Here is a 19,878-nt window from a genome sequence, read left to right as displayed (position 1 = left end):
ACTGTTGATTTTCAGGAAACTGAATTGTGATCATGTACTTGTTTGGTTTGGTATATGGGTTTTCAATAATATAAGCTGTTGAGATGTTAAAAGGATACATTTGCTGTCTTTTGGTAAATGAACATGGTTTCAGGATATAAGCAGATTAAAAAGAATACTTTGATAAATTGTAGTTAATTTGGTCTTTCTCCAATCTAACCAGATGTTTCAGCTGTCAGAAACTTGCTGATTTCAAAGTTAAAAAAAAGAAAAAAAAAAGCCCAGAGTGAGAAGTGCTGTAGTTGAGTAATATGCAGTTAAACAGTGTATTCTCAGTAAGTGGTTTAGGCATAATTGGAAGGAGAGTTTCACTTTTATTGCTATTGCATAATAATTGTAATGACAGTGTGAAGAGTTCTTACTGTGCTCTATATTGTGTTAACTGCTACTCATGCCTTATTAATCTTTATAGTACTTCTTGTAAGGTAGGTATTGCTGTATAGAAAATTTTTATTTTTTTTGTTTATAATGAGCTATTTCTTTTCTTTGGGAAAAGTACACTGTTTTCACAGCATTTATTATGAAGAATGCTTGCCTGTATATCTTCTTGTACGGGAAAAGAAGCTAGACTTTTTTACATAACGTCTTATAGGGATTTTGTTTGCTAATTGAATATACAGTGTCTGTTAGAACCTTTATTCTGATTTCTTAAAAGTCAGATATTGCTTAAGGGATGACACTGGTTTAATTTATTCTGGCCTTATTCTACCACAATTATGTATGCATTTTTTCTTTTTTTAGTAAAATATGTACATTTTTACATAGATTAAGTTGTAATTTATATGTGGTAAAATTTAAAGAATAGACCTGAATGGGGTTTTTACATATATGTTCACACATGTAACTACTGTAGAGGTCAAGGTACAGAACATTTTCATTGCCCAGAAAATTCCTCATACTCTTGCCTTTCCAATCCAATGCCTTTCCCCCTGAGGTAAGCATCTTTCTGAATTTTATCAGCATAGCTTAATTTTGCTTGTTCTTGAATTTTATGTATATAGAATTCTATGACATTATACTCTTTTTTTTTTTTTCTTTTTTTTTTTTTTTTCAACATTTATTTTTGGGACAGAGAGAGACAGAGCATGAACGGGGGAGGGGCAGTGAGAGAGGGAGACACAGAATCGGAAACAGGCTCCAGGCTCTGAGCCATCAGCCCAGAGCCCGACGCGGGGCTCGAACTCACGGACCGCGAGATCGTGACCTGGCTGAAGTCAGACGCTTAACTGACTGCGCCACCCAGGCGCCCCGACATTATACTCTTTTGTATGGCTTTTTCCAATCAACATAGTATTTTTGAGTTTTCTCCATGTGGTTGTATCGGAAGTTCATTACTTTTTATTGCTGAGTGATATTCCATGCTACATACTTTTTTCTCTATAATTTTTTTTTATTCTCCAAGTCTCTGACCTCACTTGCCAGCATTCTACATTGCTTTTTTTCCCTCTAGTTGTCTCCTTCATTGTTCCCCTGTCACCTGCGCAAGAAAATGTAGGCTCTGTAATATGGCATACAATGGTCTCACTGCAGCTATTCCAGAATGCTAGAATTATCTGGGTAAAATAAGTATGATGTTTCATATATTGAGTTTTAGTCCTGATTAAATGTTGTCACTCTTCCCCAGCCCCTTGTCTCCCCAGCTGCCATTGTCCTTCCTCCTCGTGGTCAGGTTATCTCCTGAAATAGTGCATCTGAAGCATTATCTTGTCCTTTGAGCCAGACCTAACACTTCCGCAGTAGTATGTTTTCTTTACTGGACTTTGGTGAGCTCTTTGAAGGGAGACACCACCAGTGTCTTACTTATCTTAGTAGCACAGTGCCAGAGTACTGTGTGTACTTAATGAATGTCTGTAAAACATAGAACACTGAATAGAGTTCTGTCTCGGACAAGTAGGGATTGAGAATACTGGCGGCTGGAATGGGGTGAGGACATTGGCACTTCAATTGCTATTGCGCTGTATGAAGGAGCCAATGAGGCAATACAGAAGCAGCATTATAGACATTTTGGAAGGAGAAATAAAACCTCCCTCGAGTCTTCTTTCAGTCCAGTTGAAAAAAATGGCTCGTAATGTTCTTAGTTGAGACCTTAAGGAAAACCGTGTTGGTTTTGATTATTCTTTTCAAATGAAGGTATTAATCCATGTTATGGCAATTGGAGTGTTCAGTACTAATGGTATTCTTTTTGTGAATTTGTGCTACTTATTTCTTTAAAGATTTTTAAAGATGTATTGGACTAATACAAGCAGAAGATTAGGAACACTGGTCACATCTAATAAAGAAAACTTTTTCTCATTTTCCTGAGGGTAAAAAAAAATATTGGAGTAGAGAAGGAAATTGAATCATAGTCTGGAACTATGATAACATTTTTGATTTCTGTAGCTTAGGAAGCTTGCTGTTTGATGAAAAATATTTTAAAAAATTTTGTTTTACCTTTGTAGGTCTATAATATATATAAATAATACACTTTCTTAAGAAATGAAGCTTTTAGAATATTTTAAAGCATTTTATACTAGTTTTTTTTCTTCTATGTTTGAAATTTGGCTAGTTGGGTTGGCTGTTGTAGTCACCTGGGGGATTTTTATGCCTTCTAGCAAGTCCAAAGCAAGGAGAGGTTCTTCCCCACTGGGATCAATTTGTTGCTTTTCCTCTCTGCAGCTTCTGCCATAAAGGTTGAACACAGAGTTGGACATTGACCCCATCTCCTGCTGTTTCTTCTGATCCCTACAAGGATTTTCATAGACATAGATCTTATCAAATGTAGAACTTCAGTTATTTGTTTTATTTTATCATGGATGTGGAGTGTGTTTAGTTTTCTTGTTGATAAAATTTGAGTATTCGGAGAAATTTAACCTTGAGGTTGTTTGACTTAACATGTATTTGAAAGATTTTAGACTAGTTTTTCTTCTCAGAAGCTGATAGGTATACCTCAGTTTCAGATTCTTCCCCTTTGTTTTGCCCTTCAATATTTTATACGGTCAGCAGCTGCTTTTTTCATTTTGCAGAGTTCCTAAGTCCAAGGATTTGAATTTCTTTATGAATATTTATCTTATGTTAGCTAATTTCCTTAATTTTCAAATTAATCTCTCTATGCTTCACTTTAGTAGCAGTGTAGTTGTGCTGCCTTTTGTTGTAATGTGAAAAAGAAAACTTTTAGATTAACAAAAATATATGTTCTTCATTCTAGATGAGATTGCACAATGTGCATTTTACCTTTTTCAAATATATTGCCAAGTAACATTTAGGATTTTGGAAATGTTATTTTTTAAAGAAGTCACATAAGCTTATTTGCATAAGAGCAAATAATATAGAAATGTTTCCAATAAGTAAAACTTCCCTCTCTCACCCAGCTCTGTACTCCTCATAAATCATCAGAAAGAACAGGTATATATTCTGCATCTTTCTCTTTCCACTTGCCAATTATATCTTGGACATTTTTCCATATATGTATTACATTTAATATAATTGTTTCCTTACTGATAGAGATACTTGGGTAAATCTCAGGGTTTTTTCCTGTTTATATAATGCTGCAATCAATATTCTTCACTGTATATATATTTCACTAAATTATTGGAATTGTGTGAGAATGTAGGATAATTTGTAGCAGTGGATTGCAGGTGAGTGTATATGTGCATTTTAATTTCTGATATATATTGCAAAATTGCAATAAGGTTGTATCACTTAACATTTTTGTTAGCAGTGTTTGAGAATATCTCTTTCCCCACACCCCACTGAATATTAACTTGTGTTTTGATCCATGTCAGTCTAACCAGTGAAAAGTGTATTTATTGGTGCATTTTTTTTTAATTAGAAGGATTTTAAATTTCTAGGTCTTTTGAGAAAGCAAAATTAATGTGACACAAATTGGAACATCAAATTAATAAATTTAACAACAAGCCAAAGTAATTTTGCTACAAAACAAACCCACTCATTATAGCATAGCGGTGTTTCAAATGGTAGAGTTTCTACTGGTCATTGAGCTCCTTCATTCTTCTGATGGCAGACTTTACTGTGGCAGTGGAGGTGGTGTTGCAGGTCCAGGCACTACCAACTACCATTTTCACGCAGGAATCCCAACGCCAGATGCCCACAGCTTGTCTTTTTATCTTGGTTTTGCCCCAGAAGGAGCAAGTGTACTTGATGTGCTGGCTTATTTCATTATTCTTCACCATTTTCCTGAGAGAGGCACCATAATGGGTCCTGTATTTATGACGATTCCGACTTTCTTGGCGTGCTTAGCTATGTTGCCACAAACGAGGTCTGAGCCTAAAGAAGGCTGGTGTATTCCTTTAGTTGTGAGATTCCTCAAAGGTTTGCTGTGTCCCCTTCATCATAACTTAATTCCATCAAAGAATATATAATTGGCAAAGATTTTTCTCCTTCATTGTTAAATCCACCAATTAACATACTATTGTGTTTTATGTGTTCATTCAGTTATTTAATATTGAATAATCAGATTGTTTGTCTTGTTACCTTCATACTGTTTACTTAGAACACATATTTCCTTGTGATGGATTTCTTTGTAATTTGCTCCAAACTAATGCTAGTGTAGTCTGTAAATAAAGTAAAAATAAAAACCATTACTAAGTATTAGGTTAATTAAATTTAGATTAATAACATGCTGCTCAAAAGCTGTTGTTTCTTGTAACTAAAGCTTTAGAAAACTGTGTGTGTGTATGTGTATGTGTGTGTTTACCACCCTCAGCATGTGTGATAAGCTGTAAATGTCTCTTATCTAGCTTGTAGAAATTACTAAATTTAAGATAAAAAAAAAAAGAGCTGAGAAAATCCTTAACATTATGATGGCTTTCTCTGAATTGTTTTTATTGCCTTCTTTGGGGTGTATTTTTTTGTGTAGAATTTTCCAATGTGATGTCTTTTCTCCTGGATATGATTATATCTGTTTGCCTATACCTCTGAAAACTCATCCTTGGTTTCACTTTGTTGTTTAATTTGTCTAAAAGGTTAAGTAGGCTGCATTGATTTGTTTTGGAAAGTATTTTCTCATTCTGTTTTTCCAAAGAAAGTTTCATCTAGACCTGTACTTGTTATAAAAGTTTATCCTCAAATCTGAAGTGGTTTTCAACTTGACAGTTAAAGGCAAAGTGGCAAATGTCATTCCAGTGTGTGAACAGGGAACCATAAAACTGCCCTGTCAAACCAAAGAATTTTGATATTACTATAGTTTAACCTTCTGTGGTAGGTCTAAACTATAAATAGAGGTGCTAAATAAAACAAGATATTCAGTAAGCCTTAACTGAAACATAATGTTCTAGGCAATTTGCTATATGTTTAAGTGTGCATTGGTAATTTGAATTCTCAGTGCCATATAGCTAATTATAGCTCATGAACATAATATATAGGGGAATTTTGAAGGGAAAGATCAGGAAGGGCTTTGTTGAAGGAAGGTGGTGTTTGAGTTGGGCCTTGAAGAAAAGAGTAGGATTTTGATTGTAGGATGGCCTTGGGAAAATGTGGGCAGAGGGAGTATGAACTAAAAGTCTTATTTTAGTTGCTAGAAATTATTTTATAAAATGGTTTCATTTAACTGGATGTCCGTGTTATCAAAATTACTGGCATTTTCTTAAGTGTACTAAAGTTTATAATTTATAATAGTTTTGGAAGTCATTATTTAAAATGGTTTCCTTGTTCTGTTTTTCAAACTTTATTTTTATTTTTTAATTTTTTTTAAGTTTATTTATTTATTTTGAGAGAGAGAGAGTGTGCATGTACAAAGTAGGGCAGGGACAGAGAGCTGGAGAGACAGAATCCCAAGCAGACTCTGCACCATCAGCACAGAACCCGATGTGGGGCTCAGACTCATGAACTGTGAGATCATGACCTGAGCCGATATCGTGAGTCAGATACTTAACCGACTGAGCCACCCAGCTGCCCCCTAAACTTTTTTAACAAGTCTAATTTTGAACCAATCAAGAAATAAATTATACTGTGAAAGACTCCATACTGATCATTCACTTACATATTACACTGTTGTACTTAAGAGTATGTGATTTGTAAATAATAAAAGACTAGTGTGAAGTCAGATAGAGAATTGCAAAGATAGAAGAATTAGAACATAAGTCTTCTGACCTCTAATCTACTGTTCTTTTGAGATGACTGACCATTGAAGAGATATTTGAAACATTTTAGGGTCTTCTATCAAGGCTGGGAACTATGGGTATATCTGTCATATGATCAGTTATCAGTATACTTAAGATTTTATTGATTTATTCATTGCTTTCTGAGTTGGTTATTACAGCTACGTTGGTTTTGGCTTGTAACTGATACTAGTTATTAGTATGAAGAGGAAAGATGACGAAACATGTAATTACAATAAAATGTGATTAGTGTTGTTAGAGTTTGTGTTCCTGGATGGCAAGGACCACGTCTGTTTTATTTACTAATATGTAAGCACGGAGTATAGCACTTGACTCTCAATAAGCATTTAGTAAAGATTTATTGAATGATTGAATGGAAATATGCCAAGAAGTGACATTTAAACTAAAACCTGGAAGAACTGTTAATGATTTATCTAGATAAAAATTTGGGGAAGGACTGTTGTTAGTAAAAGAAATAACATGTGGAAAAGATGAGAGAAAAGAGAAGGGAAGATTGGAGCAACTGAAAAAAAATGTGTATCTTTTTAAAAAAATTGTTTATGTTTATTTTGATAGAGAAGGAGCGCATGTGGGGGAGGGGCAAAGAGAGAGGGAGAGAGAATCCCACAAATTATGAGATCATGACCTCAGCTGAAATCAAGTCAGAGGCTTAACTGACTGAGCCACCCAGGCACCCCAAAAATGTGGCATATCTTGAGTGTAGAGTTCTACATGGAGTGAGGGGGAGGAGCTGGTAGTGTCAAGAGATAAAAGGGAGAGTAAGTCTTAAGATATTTTATTGAGGGCTTTATAAACCATTTTAAGAAGTTTGGATTGGGTTGCCTGGGTGGCTCAGTCGGTTAAGCATCCAACTTTGGCTCAGGTCATGATCTCACAGTTGGTGAATTCAAGCCCCACATCAGGCTCTGTGCTGACAGCTTAGAGCCTGGAGTCTCCTTCAGATTCTGTCTCCCTCTCTCTCTGCCCCTCCTCCGCTAATGATCTGTTGCTCTCTGTCAATAGACATTAAATAGACATTAAATAGACATTAAAGACATAAATAGACATGCAAATAGACATTAAAAAAAATAAAGGAGTTGGATTAACTCTAATGAGACATCATTTTAAGGAGTTAAAATGTGAAGAAGTGACATGATCAGATCTGTTTTTTAGAAAAAACGTCCCTAATTGGGGCACCTGGGTAGCTTAGCTGGTTGAGCATCCAACTCTTGGTTTTGGCTCAGGTCGTGATCCCAGGGTTGTGGGATCAAACTCTGTTGAATCTCTCTCTCCCTCTGCCCCTCTTTCCCACATGTGCTCTCTCACTTGCTCTCTGTCGCTCTCTCGCTCTCTCACTCTCTCTCTCAAATTAAAAAAAAAAAAAACAACAGCAACAAAAGAAGAACATCCCTTAATTAAAATGTGGAGAATAGGGGTACCTGGGTGGCTCAGTCAGTTGAGCATCTGACTTCACCTCAGGTCATGATCTCGTGATTCATGAATTCAAGCCATGCGTGGGGCTCTGGGCTGACAGCTCAGAGCCTGGAGCCTGCTTCCGATTCTGTGTCACCCTCTGTCTCTGCCCCTCCACCTCTCATGCTCTGTCTCTCTTTCTCAAAAATAAATAAAGATTTAAAAAAAAAAAAAAAACATGTGGAGAACAGATTGGAGAAGCTAGATTCGATTCAGGATGACCAGTTAATAGCAGGAGAATACTGGCCTGACTTCAGAGTGGTGGTAGGAGGAATAAAAAGACTTAAAGATTATTGAAAAATGGTTTGCTCCTTATAGATTTATGCGATGCTGTTTTTATTAGAGTTCCTGGCCTCTCCTTATTAATTAAACAAGATTTAATACCATTAATGAATAAATAATCATACTATTGATGGCAGGAATCTTACCAAAGATACTTGAGTTGCTAAGAGTATGTTAAATGTGTTAAGTCCTGGATTTCCATTAACATTGTCTAATACATAGTAGCTAAATATGTCTGATAATATTTGGTGATGGAGACATTTTTCAGTCTGAGTAGCAAAGTTTAGGTTAAAACGGTCCTGAAGACTTAAGGTTAATCATGATTCAGAAAATCATTTGGAGGGGGATGTAGGTGGGGGGGGGGCAGGTAGAGAAAATCATTTGGAGAAAAGTTATATATGAGTAGGACCTTGCCTGCTTTGTTCACCATTGTATACTCACCATCTAGAGTAGTTCTTCTTACAGAGATACTCAATAAATAATTTGTTGAATAATGTCACTACTTATATATAATATTTAATATCTAATCAAATTTTACTTTTAGTTAGATGACAGTGGCAGACAAGTTAGTTTTTCTAGCTTATAAAAGATTATACTTTTATTTAAGTAATATTCTCCCCCTTAAATTTCCCTATAACCATACATATTTATACTTCATTCCTTCTATGTTCTTCCCTTCCAACAGTGCCTAATGATGCCATTTCATAACTTACTTGCTTCCTCTCTCCCCATTCCCTAATCACTTGTAAGCAATAATGTTTGCAATTTCTGTAATTTTTTTTCATTTCAGGAATGTTATATAAATAGAATCATATGTATATACAAATGTACAACATTTTGGTGTTGTTTCTTTCTATCAGGACAATTCCCTCAAGATTCATCCAAGTTGTATATATGCATTGATTAGTTCATTGTTTTTATTGCTAAGTAGTATTCCACGGTGTCAGTGTTTCACAGTTTAAGTCTTCACCTATGGAAGAACAAAAGTCTAGATTATTTCCATTTTGGGGCTGTTATGAATAAAGCTCATATGAACATTTGTGTACAGGTTTGTGTATAAACATCAGTTACGATTTCTCTAGAATAAATGCCCCAGAGTGCAATTGCTGAGTACAAATGCTAGCTACATGTTTAGTTTTATCACAACTGGCCAAATTGTTTTTCGATAGTAAATAAGTGATCCAGTTTCTCCATATTCTTGCAAGCATTAAGTGCTAGAAGTAATTTTGAATTTTTTTCTACTGTAGCCATTCTGAAAAGTGTGTAGTGATATCTCATTGTGTTTTTAATTTGGATTTCCCTAATGGCTTATGATGCTCAACATCTTTTCAAGTGATTTTTTTGCATTTTTTATCTCCTCTTAAATGAAATGTCTGTTCATGTCTTTTGCTCAATTTCTAATTGGATTGCTTATTTATTTATTTTACTGTTGTTTTGAGAGTTATATATTAGAGCTACTGGTCCTTTGTCAGATAAGGGGTTTCTAAGTACTTTCTCCCAGTCTGTAAGTTGTATTTTTATCCTCTTAACAAGGTCTTTAAAATTTCAAATTTTGATGATACTCGGTTTATCTTTTTTTTTTTTTTTTTTTTTCAATTGTGCTCTTGTCAGGGTCTAGGAATTCTTTGCTCTAAATCCTGAAGAGATTTCCTTATTTTTTTTTTCTAAAAAATTTGTAGATTTGCTTTTTACATTCAAGTCTGTGATGATCCATTCTGAGTTAGTTTTTTATGAGTTGTAAGATTCAGTTTGTGGTTCTTTTTTGTCCTATGGACATTTAATTTCTCTAGCACCATTTTGTTGCAAAGGCTATCTTTCCTCTATGAAAGGAGCTTTGTCAAAAATTAGTCGGGCATATTTGTGTGGATCTGTTTCTGGGTTCCTATTCTGTTCCTTTGGTCTATATGTCTATCCAGTACCATGCTATCTTGACGATTATAGGTGTATACTGTGTTGTAATTTAAGTGTATAGTATGTTGTAGTATACTGTGATATAATATGCTGCAACGATTTTCCCACTTTATTCTTTTCAAGTTTATTTTAGCTAATCTAAGCCTGTACCTTTTCATATAAAGTTTAAAATAAGCTTGTTTATGTCTATCAAAATCATTCCCAGGGTTTGATAGGATTTGTAATAAACCTATAGATCAGTTTGGGAAGAATAAGTCTATACTATATTGATTGATCTTCCAATCTGTCTCTCCATTATTTAGGTCTTTATTTCTTTCATTAGCATTTGTAATTTCAGCACACAGGTATTTTATGTTTCATTAAGGAGATAGTATTGTGATTTTAACTTCAGGTTTTGTATGTTCATTGTTAGTATATGGAAATGCAATTGATTTTTTTTCTTGAAGGTACAATTAACCTAAAATATATTATTAATTTTAAAGTATAAAATTTAGTGACCTTTTAGATTTACAATATTGTGCAGTTATACCTGTAATCTGTTTCATTATGTTTCATCACACGCAAGGAAACCCTGTACCCAGTAAGCAGTCAGTCCTTGTTCTTCCCTCTACCCACAGCCCTTGGCAACCACTAATCTGCTTATTATCTCTATGACTTTGCTTATCCTGGATATTTCATATGAAATGCCTTGCATAGTATGTAACCTTTTGTGTCTGGCTTCTTTCACTTAGCATAATGTTTTTGAGGCTGATCCATGTTGTACCATATGAGTACTTCATTTCTTTTTATGCCTGAATAAGAATAACATTCTGTTGTATGGCTGTGCTATAGTTTCTTTATCCATTCACCTGTGGATGGACATTTGGGTTGCTTAAAACTTCAGGCTCTTGTGAATAGTGCTGCTATGCACATCTTAATCATTTTCAAGTTTATGGTTCAATAGTATTAAGCATATTCACAGTATACTTATGAAGTATATTTTGTGAAACAGATATCCAGAACTTTTTCATTTTGTAAATCTGAAATTCAATACTGATTAAACAACAGCTTCCCATTTTGCCCTTCCTCCCAGCCCCTGGTGACCACATTCAACTTTGTGTTCTCATGAATTTGACTATTTTAGATACCTCATATAAGTGGAATCATATAATATTTGCCTTTTTGTGACTGACTTATTTCACTTAGCATAATGTTCTTAAGCTTCATCCATTTGGTAGCTTGTGACAGGATTTTCTTCCTGTTTAAGGCTATATAGTATTTCATTGTATTTATATACCACATTTCCTTTATTGATTTATCCATCAGTAGATGTTTGGGTTGCTTCCACCTCTTGGCTATTGTGAATAGTGCTGTTATAAACATGAGTATGCAAATATTTTTCAAGAGTCTTCCTTAAATTTTTTTGAATATATACCTCAAAGTGTTGTTATGGCTGGATCATATGATAGTTTTATTTCTAAGTTTCCTAGGAGCCTCCATCCTGTTTTTGCACCACTTTACAGTCCCCCAAATAGTTCACAGGGTTCTAGGTTGTCCACATCTTCACCAACATTTGTCATTTTCTGTTATTTCTTTGAGGGAACTATCCTAATGGATGGCAGTGATACTTCATTATGGTTTTGATTTGCCTTTCTCTGATGATTAATGATGATGAGCATTTTTTTCATATGTTTGTTGGCATTTGTAGATTATATTTAGAGAAACATCTTTTCAAGTCCTTTGCCCATTTTTTAATTATTTGTTTTTTTGTTCTGCAAGAATTTTTAAAATATATTTTAGACATTAACTAGTTACCATATCTACATTTGGTAATATTTTCTCCCATTGTGTAGATTACCTGCCTGTTCACTCTGCTGATTGTGCCCTCTGATGCATGGAAGTTTTTAAGTTTGGTATACTTCCATTTGTCTATTTTTGCTTTTGTTGTCTGTGTTTTTGGTGTCATATTCAAGAAATTATTGTCAAGTTAAATGTCACGAAGACTTTTCCTCTATGCTTTCTCCTAAGAGTTTTATAGTTTTAGATCTTACATTTAGGTCTGTGGCTCATTTTGAGTTAATTTTTGTTTATGGTATAAAATAAGGATCCAGCTTCACCCTTTTGTATGTGTTTATCCCATTTTCCCAGCATCATTTGTTGAAGAGAGTATCCAGTTTTTGTTGAAAGGTTTTGGCATCCTTGGCAGAGATCATTTCACTGTTTTGTGAGTGTATTTCCAGACTCTCTTTTCGGTTCCTTTGGTCTGTTTGTCTTTATGTCAGTACCAGAATGTTTTTATTACTATAGCTTTGCAAATTTATTTTGAAATTAAGAAATGTAAGACATGCAATTTTGTTCTTCCTTTTCAAAATTGCTTTGACTTTTGAGATCCCTTGAGATTTCCTATGAAATTTAGGGTAAATTTATCTACTTTTCCCCCAAGAAATGCTATTGGGAATTTGATAGTCATTATGTTGAATCTGTTGATTGCTTTGGATAATATAGATAATATGGACTTACTAATATTAAGTCTCCCAGTCCTTGAACACTGGTTATTTTTCCGTTTGTGTTTTCCTTAATTTTCTTCGGCAATGTATTATGATTTTCAGTACACAAGTCTTTCATCTCCTTGGTTAAGTTTATTCCTGTTTTTTATTCTTATTGATACTTTTGTAAATGAGATTGTTAATTTGTTTCGAGGTTGCTTATTGTTAATGTATAGACACAACTGATTTTTTTTAATGTTTATTTTTAAGAGAGAGAGAGAAAGAGCATGAGTGGGGGAGAGGCAGAGAAAGAGGGAGACACAAAATCTGAAGCAGGCTCCAGGCTTTGAGCTGTCAGCACAGAGCCCGATGTGGGGCTTGAACCCACGAACCATGAGATCATGACCTGAGCTGAAGTTGGACACTTAGCCAACTGAACCACCCAGGCGCCCCAACACAACTGATTTTTGTGTGTTAATTTTATATCCTACAACATTGGTGAATTTGTTTATTTAGTTATAATAGTTTTGGGATTGGTTTTTTTTTTGTTGGTTTTTTTTGGTTTTTTTTGGTGTCTTTTGGGTTTTCTACATAAGGTTGTCTATGAAGAGAGATAGTTTTATTTTTTCCTTTCCAATTTGAATGGCTTTATTTTTTTCTTGCCTAACTGCTCTTGTGAGGACTTCCAGTACTATGTTTGATGGGAGCAGCAAGAGCATACAACCTTGTCTTATTCCTGATGTTAGAGGAAAAGCTTTCTTTTCCATTGAGTGTGATTTTTACTTGTGTGCTTTTCATAAATGGGCCTTATTATATTGAGGTAGTTTTCTTCTATTCTTATTTTTTTACCATGTTTTTATATCATGAAATGGTGTCGCATTTTGTTAAATGTTTTTTCTGCATCAATTGAGTGGTTATGTAGTGTTTGTTCATTGTGTTGATGTGGTATATTACACTGATTGATTTCATGTGTTCAATCGTCTTTGCCTTCTGGGAATAAATCCCACTTGGTCATGGTGTAATAATCCTTTCAGTGTGCTATTGAAATCAGTTTGCTTTTATTATGTTCAGGATTTTTTGTATCAGTATTCGTCAGAGATACTGGTCTGTAGTTTTCTTGTGTCTTTGTCTAGCTTTGGTACCAGAATAAGTAATGCTGGTCTCATTGAATGAGATTGGAAATGTTTCCTCCTCTTCAATTTTTTGGAAGAGTTTTAAGAGAATTGATGTTAATTCGAGTCTTCTGTTTTTCCTTAATTAGCTCTCTGAGGACTTGTCAATTTTGTTGATCTTTTCATAAAGCCGACCTTTTGTTTCATTGTTTTTACTATTGTTTTTGTGTTCTCTATCCACTTATCTCTGCTGTAATGTATATTATTTCCTTCTTTCTTCTAGCTTTGTGTTAATGTTTTCCATTTATAATTTCTAGAGTTGTAAAGTGAGGTTGTTGATTTAAGATCTTTTTTCTTTTTTTTAACTTATTTACAACTACACACTTCCCCTGTTAACATTGCTTTCATTGTGTTCCACAAGTTTTGTTATGTTGTGTTTTCATTTTTCTTTGTCCCAGGGTATTTTCTAATTTCCCTTTTGCTCTTTATTTTGACCCTTTGGTTGTTTAAGAGTGTGTTGTTAAATTTTCACAGATTTGTGGATTTCCAGTTTTCTTTGTGCTATTGATTTCTAGTTTCATTCCATTTTGGTCAGAAAAGGTATTTGTATCATTTCATTCTTGAATATTTATGACTTGTTTTGTGGCCTAACACGTGGTCTGTCCTGAAGAATGTTCCATATGTACTTGAAAAGAGTGTATATTCTGCTGTTGTTGGGTCGATTATTCTGTATATGTCTGGTACATCCAGTTCATCTTATTGATAATCTGTGTAGTTCTATCCATTATTGCCTTTTTTGTGTTAATTGGTATTTGTGTTGTGCATCATTTTCATTTCCTCTCATTTCCTTTTATGTGTATTTTTTAGTTCTCTTGTGTTTACTTTGGCAATTTCAATTAATATCTTAAGATTATAACATTCTAGTTTGAATTAATAACAGCTCTGTATCAGTAGTGTAAAAACTGTTCTTATATAGCTCCATCCTTCTTCTGTTTTGTTGTTACTGTCCTAAGTTACTTTATACAGTAGTACTGGCTTTTATGTTTACACATGTAGTTGCCTTTATCATTGTTATTTTTTATGGCTTTGAGTTATGATATAATGTCCTTTCATTGTAGCCGAATGATTCCCTTTAACATTTCTTGTGGGGCAGGTCTACTAGTGGTCAACTATCTTCAGCTTTTATTTATCTGAGACTGTTTTAATCCTCTTTTTTTTTTTTTTTTTTTTTTTAAGGATAATTTTGCTGGGTATAGAATTTTTGGTCAATTTTTTTTCTTTCAGCACTTTTTTTTTTTTTTAAGTTTCTTTATTTTGAGAGAGAGTGGGAGAGTGTGAGCAGGGGAGAGGCAGAGAGGGAGGGAGGAAGAGAGTGAATCCTAAGCAGGCTCCACTCTGTCAGTGCAGAGCCCAACAAGAGGCTCCATCTCACAAACCATGAGATTATGACCTGAGCCAAAATCGAGAGTCAGTTGCTTAACCAACTAGCCACCCAGGTGCCCCTCTTTCTCTACTTTATTATGTCAGTGCTTTGTGGCCTCCATGGTATAGGATGAGAAATTAGCTTTTTTTTTTTTTTTTTTAGAGAGAGAGAGAGGAGGAGAGCATGTTCAAGCAGGGGAACGGCAAGGGGGGGGGGGAGAGAGAGAGAGAGAAAGAAAGAGAAAATATATCTTAAGCAGGCTCCATGCCCAGCGTGGAGCCCTACATAGGGTTTGATCTAATGAGATCTAATGAGATCATGACCTGAACCGAAATCAAGAGTCCAATACTTAACTGACTGAGCCACCCAGGTACCCTGAGAAATTAGCTTGTAATCTTACTTACAGCCCAATGTATATGACTTCTCTCCTGTTTCTTTAATTATTCATTCATTGTGTTTGTGTTTTGACCATTTTATGTTAATGTGACTTAGTCTGGATCTATTTGGAGTTTCTTTCTTGGAGTTTGTTGAATTTGTTGGCTGTTCAGTTTCATGTCTTTAATCAGATTTTGCATATATATGTCCATTATTAGTTGAAATATTCTTTCTACCTCTTTCTCTCTTTCTTCATCTCTCATTATAAATAGATTGGTACATTTGATGGTGTCCACAGGTCTCTTAGCCTCATTTTGCTTCATTCTTTAGTCTTTCTACTTCTCAGACTATATAATTTCAATTGATCTACTTTCATGTTCACTGATAGTCTCTTCTACTTGCTCAGATCTCCTTTTGAAATATACACTAATGAATTTTTCATTTTAATTGTTGTTCAGCACCAGAATATTTATTTGGTTCTGTTTTATAAAGTTTTGTCTGATTCCTTTTGTATCTGTTTAGTGAGGTTCTCTATATTGAGTCATTATTCTTCTGGTTTTTAAGTGGCTCTTCTAACACTGTCATACCTGCCACAAGTAAATAGGAACATTTAATTTGCAGGTTGGAAATTACTTTAAATGTCAATGGTATAAATATGTCAATCAAAAAAAAGAAAATGACAGAGTAGATAAAAGACACAACTCTACTATATGTAGCTTACAAGAAATTTACTTCAATGACGTAAGTAGGCTGGAAATAAAAAGATGAAAAAGGATATACCATGCAAATATTAACTTAAAAAAGAGGCAAGAATGGTAACATTAATTTCTGTTAAGTTGACTTCAGAATAGAAAAAATTACTAGAGACCAAGAGGTACATTAAATAATGATAAAAGCATAAATCTACCAGGAAGACATAATGATCCTAAATGTGTATATACCAAATGATAGAGCCCTAATCTACACTAAAAAAATAAAATAAAAAAGAAGATAAAGTTGAAAAAGGAAGAGATAAATCCACAGTTATAATTGAACACTTTAACATTCTCCTCTCAGCAACTGATAAAACTATTACACCTAAAACCCGCAAGAATCTAAAAAATCTGAATACGATAAACCAACAGGATCTAAATGACATGTATACAACATTCTACCTAACCACATAGGAATACATATTTTAATCAAGTGCCCATGAAACACTCATGAAGATAGACAACCCCTTTCAGCAATGAAACAAGCCTGAAGAAATGTATAAGAATCTAAATCATATAGAGTGTTCTGTGACCATAATGGAATGAAATTAGACGTCAGTAATAGGAGAGTATCTGTCTATTGAAAATTAAATCTGCTTCTAAATAATCCATGGCTTAAAAATTCTCAGAAAAAGAAATCTAATGGAAATGAAAATACGACATAACAAAATACAAGGAATGCAGCTGAAGCAATGTTGAGAAATTTATAGTGTTAAAATGTTACATTTGAAAAGGGAAAGATTTCATATAATAGAGAATGAAAAGCAAACTAAGCCCAAAGTAAACAGAAAATGAAAATAATAAATTTAAGAGTAGAAATAAATGAAATTAAAAAGAGAAAAATCACTGAAATGGAAAGCTACTTATATGAAAAATCAATAAGCTTGATAAACTTCTAGCAGGACTGATAAAGATAGAAAGTAGATAAAAATTACCTATTTAATAATGTAACGGTGGGTATCACTATAGACCCTATAGATATTACAGGGATGATAAGAGCTTACTATGAACAATTTTACAGACATAAATTTAACAATTTGTATGAAATGGCCCAATATCTTAAAAACACAACCAACTGCAACTTACTCAATACACAACTAATGTTTAATAGACCAATAACTAGTAAGGACATTGAATTTAGAATTGTGAAACTTCCAGAAAAGAAATCTTTAGGCCAAGATGGAAGTTTAACTGGAAAATTCCAAACTAGAGAATTATTTTAAACAAATTTAAGAAGAATTAACACCAATTATATCTAATCTTTTCCAGAAAATGGAAGAGGGAACACTTTCCATTTCATTTTATGAAGCTAGTATTACACTGAAGCCACAACTAGGCAGAGAAAGTACAAAAACAAGAAAACTGTAGACTTAACATCTCTAACGTTAGACGCAAAAAATTCTCAAGAAAATATTAGCAAATTGAACCAAATAATGTGTAAAAACAATTATATAGTACAAGCAGGTGGTATTTATTCCAGGTATATGATGTTGATTGAATATTTGAAAGTAAGAGTCCAAGAGTTCATTCTTTTTCATGTTAATTCAGATTTCTCAGCATTATTTTTTGAGAAGACTGTCTATCCCTTTGGAATGTTCTTGACATCCTTGTCAAAAATCGTATGATCTTATATATGGGAGTGTAGTCTGTAGTCTGTGCCACTACCACACTGTTTTGATTACTGTAGCTTTGTGTAAGTTTTAAAATCAGTAAGTGTGACTTGTAACTTTGTTCTTCTTTTTCAAGATTGTTTTTGCTATTTAAGGTCCCTTGAAATTCCATGTAAGTTTTAGAATGAAATTTTTTGTCTGCAAAAATGCCATTGGGATATTGATAAAGGATTGGATTAAATCTACCTGGAGTAGTATTAATATTTTATGTTAATGTTATATAAATATGTTATATATATGTTATATATATATACACATATACATATAACATATATGTTATAAGTATGTTATATATATAAATGTTATATATAACATATTAATGTTTATATATAATGTTATTTAATATTAATGTTATTAAGTCTCCTAATCCATGAACACTGGATGTCTTTTATTTTTATCATCTTCAATTTCTTTTGGCAATGTAGTTTTTTCAGTAGTAAGTCTTTAGCCTCTTTGATTAGGTTTATTCCTAAATACTGTATTCTTTTTGATGCTTTTTTAAATGGTATCATTTTAAGTGTTTTTTTTTTGTTTTCAGATTGGTCATTGTTTATTTTGAGAAATGCAGTCAACCTTTGCATGTTATTCCCCCCTGTTGTTATTTTTATTTTTTTCTTAGTTTTATTGAGATATAATTTGCATACATCACTATATAAACTTAAGGTGTGCAGCATAATGGTTTTACTTACATATCCAGTTGATCCTTGAATAACATGGGAGTGAGGGGTGCTGACCCTCTCCACAGTGGAAATCCACGTATATACCTTTTGACTCCCCAGCAACTTAATTCTAATAGCCAACTGTTGATCGGAAGACTTACCGATAACATGGAGAGTTGATTAACACACATTTTGTGTGACATGTGTTAGGTACCATTCTTGCAATAAAATAAGCTAGAGAAAAGAGAATGTTATTAGGAAAATCATGAGGAAGAGAAAATACATTTACAGTATTGTACTGTGAAAAATCTGCTTATAACTGGGCCCACACAGTTCAAACCTGTGTTGTTCAAGGGTCAACTGCATTGTCAAATGATTACTGCCATTAGTTTAGTTAGCGTCCATCATCATATAGATAAAATAGAAAAAGCAAAAAATGAGAAAGAAGTTTTTTCCTTGTGATGAGAACTCTTAGGGTTTACTCTCTTAACACCATTCCTGTATGTCTTAAGGTGGTGTTAACTATAGTCGTCATGTTGTACCTTCTGTCTGTAGTACTTATTTATCTTGTAACTGGAAGTTGTATTTTTTAGCCACCTTTTTCCAGTACCCTCCTCCCACCACCACCTCACCTGTGGTAACCATAAATTTGGTCTCTTCATGAATTTGTGGGGTTTCTTCTCCTTTTAGATTCCACATGTAGATGAGGTCATACATTATTTGCCTTTCTCTGACTTACTTCATGTAGTATAATGCCTTCAGGGTCCACCCATATTGTAAATGGCAGGATTTCCTCATTTTTTACAGCTGAATAATATTCTGTTGTATATATTTACCACAACTTCTTCATCTGTTCGTCTGTCATTGGACACTTAAGTTGTTTCTGTGTCTTAGTTATTGTAAATAATCTGCTATGAACATAGGTAGCAGATATCTTTTCAAGTTAGTGTTTTTGTTTTCTTTGGGTAAATGCCCAGGAATTGCTGGATCCTAGGGTAGGTCTATTTTTTGAGGAACAAAATGCTGTTTTCCGTAGTGGCTAGGCCAGTTACATTTCCACCACCAGTATACAGGGGTTCCTTTTCTCTATGTCTTTATCAGCATTTGTTACTTGTCTTTTTGATCATGACCATCCTAACAGGAGTGAGGTGATACCTCATGTGGTTTTTAAAATTTTTGTTTAATGTTCATTTATTTTTGAGAGAGAGCACATGCATGTGCATGGGATAGGGGAAGAGAGAGGGGGAGACAGAGGATTCAAAGTGGGCTTCGTGCTGACAGAAGAGAGCCCGACATGGGGCTCGAACCCCCTAACCAGGAGATCATGACCTGAGCTGAAGTCAGATTCGTAACTGACTGAACCATCCAGGCACCCCTCTCTCATTGTGGTTTTGATTTGCATACCTCTACTCACTAGTGGCATTGAGCATCTTTTCATGTACCTGTTGGCCATTTATATATCTTTTAAGAAAACTGTCTATTCAGATCCTTTGCACCATTTCTAATTGTATTATTTGTTTTCCAGCTATTCAGTTGTACGTTTATACGTTTGAGGTGTTAATCCCTTTTTCTATTTATGGTTTGGAAATATTTTTTTCCCATTCTGTAGGGTGTCTTTTTAC

At 34.0% G+C, this 19,878-nt stretch overlaps 1 protein-coding gene and 1 pseudogene across 36 annotated transcripts in view; one reads left to right on the top strand and one right to left on the bottom strand.

The window, feature by feature from the left end:
- Positions 1–19,878, top strand: part of ZNF644 (zinc finger protein 644) — a 105,764-nt gene that overhangs the window by 31,355 nt on the left and 54,531 nt on the right. The window lies entirely within an intron of this gene.
- LOC123599760 lies at positions 1,387–18,973 on the bottom strand (annotated as a pseudogene).

The sequence above is a fragment of the Leopardus geoffroyi genome, chromosome C1, assembly GCF_018350155.1.
Source record: "Leopardus geoffroyi isolate Oge1 chromosome C1, O.geoffroyi_Oge1_pat1.0, whole genome shotgun sequence".
In the NCBI taxonomy this organism is placed as follows: Eukaryota; Metazoa; Chordata; class Mammalia; order Carnivora; family Felidae; genus Leopardus; species Leopardus geoffroyi.
The sequence above is the reverse complement of the archived record's forward strand: the minus strand, read 5'-3'. Positions and strand labels throughout refer to the sequence as shown.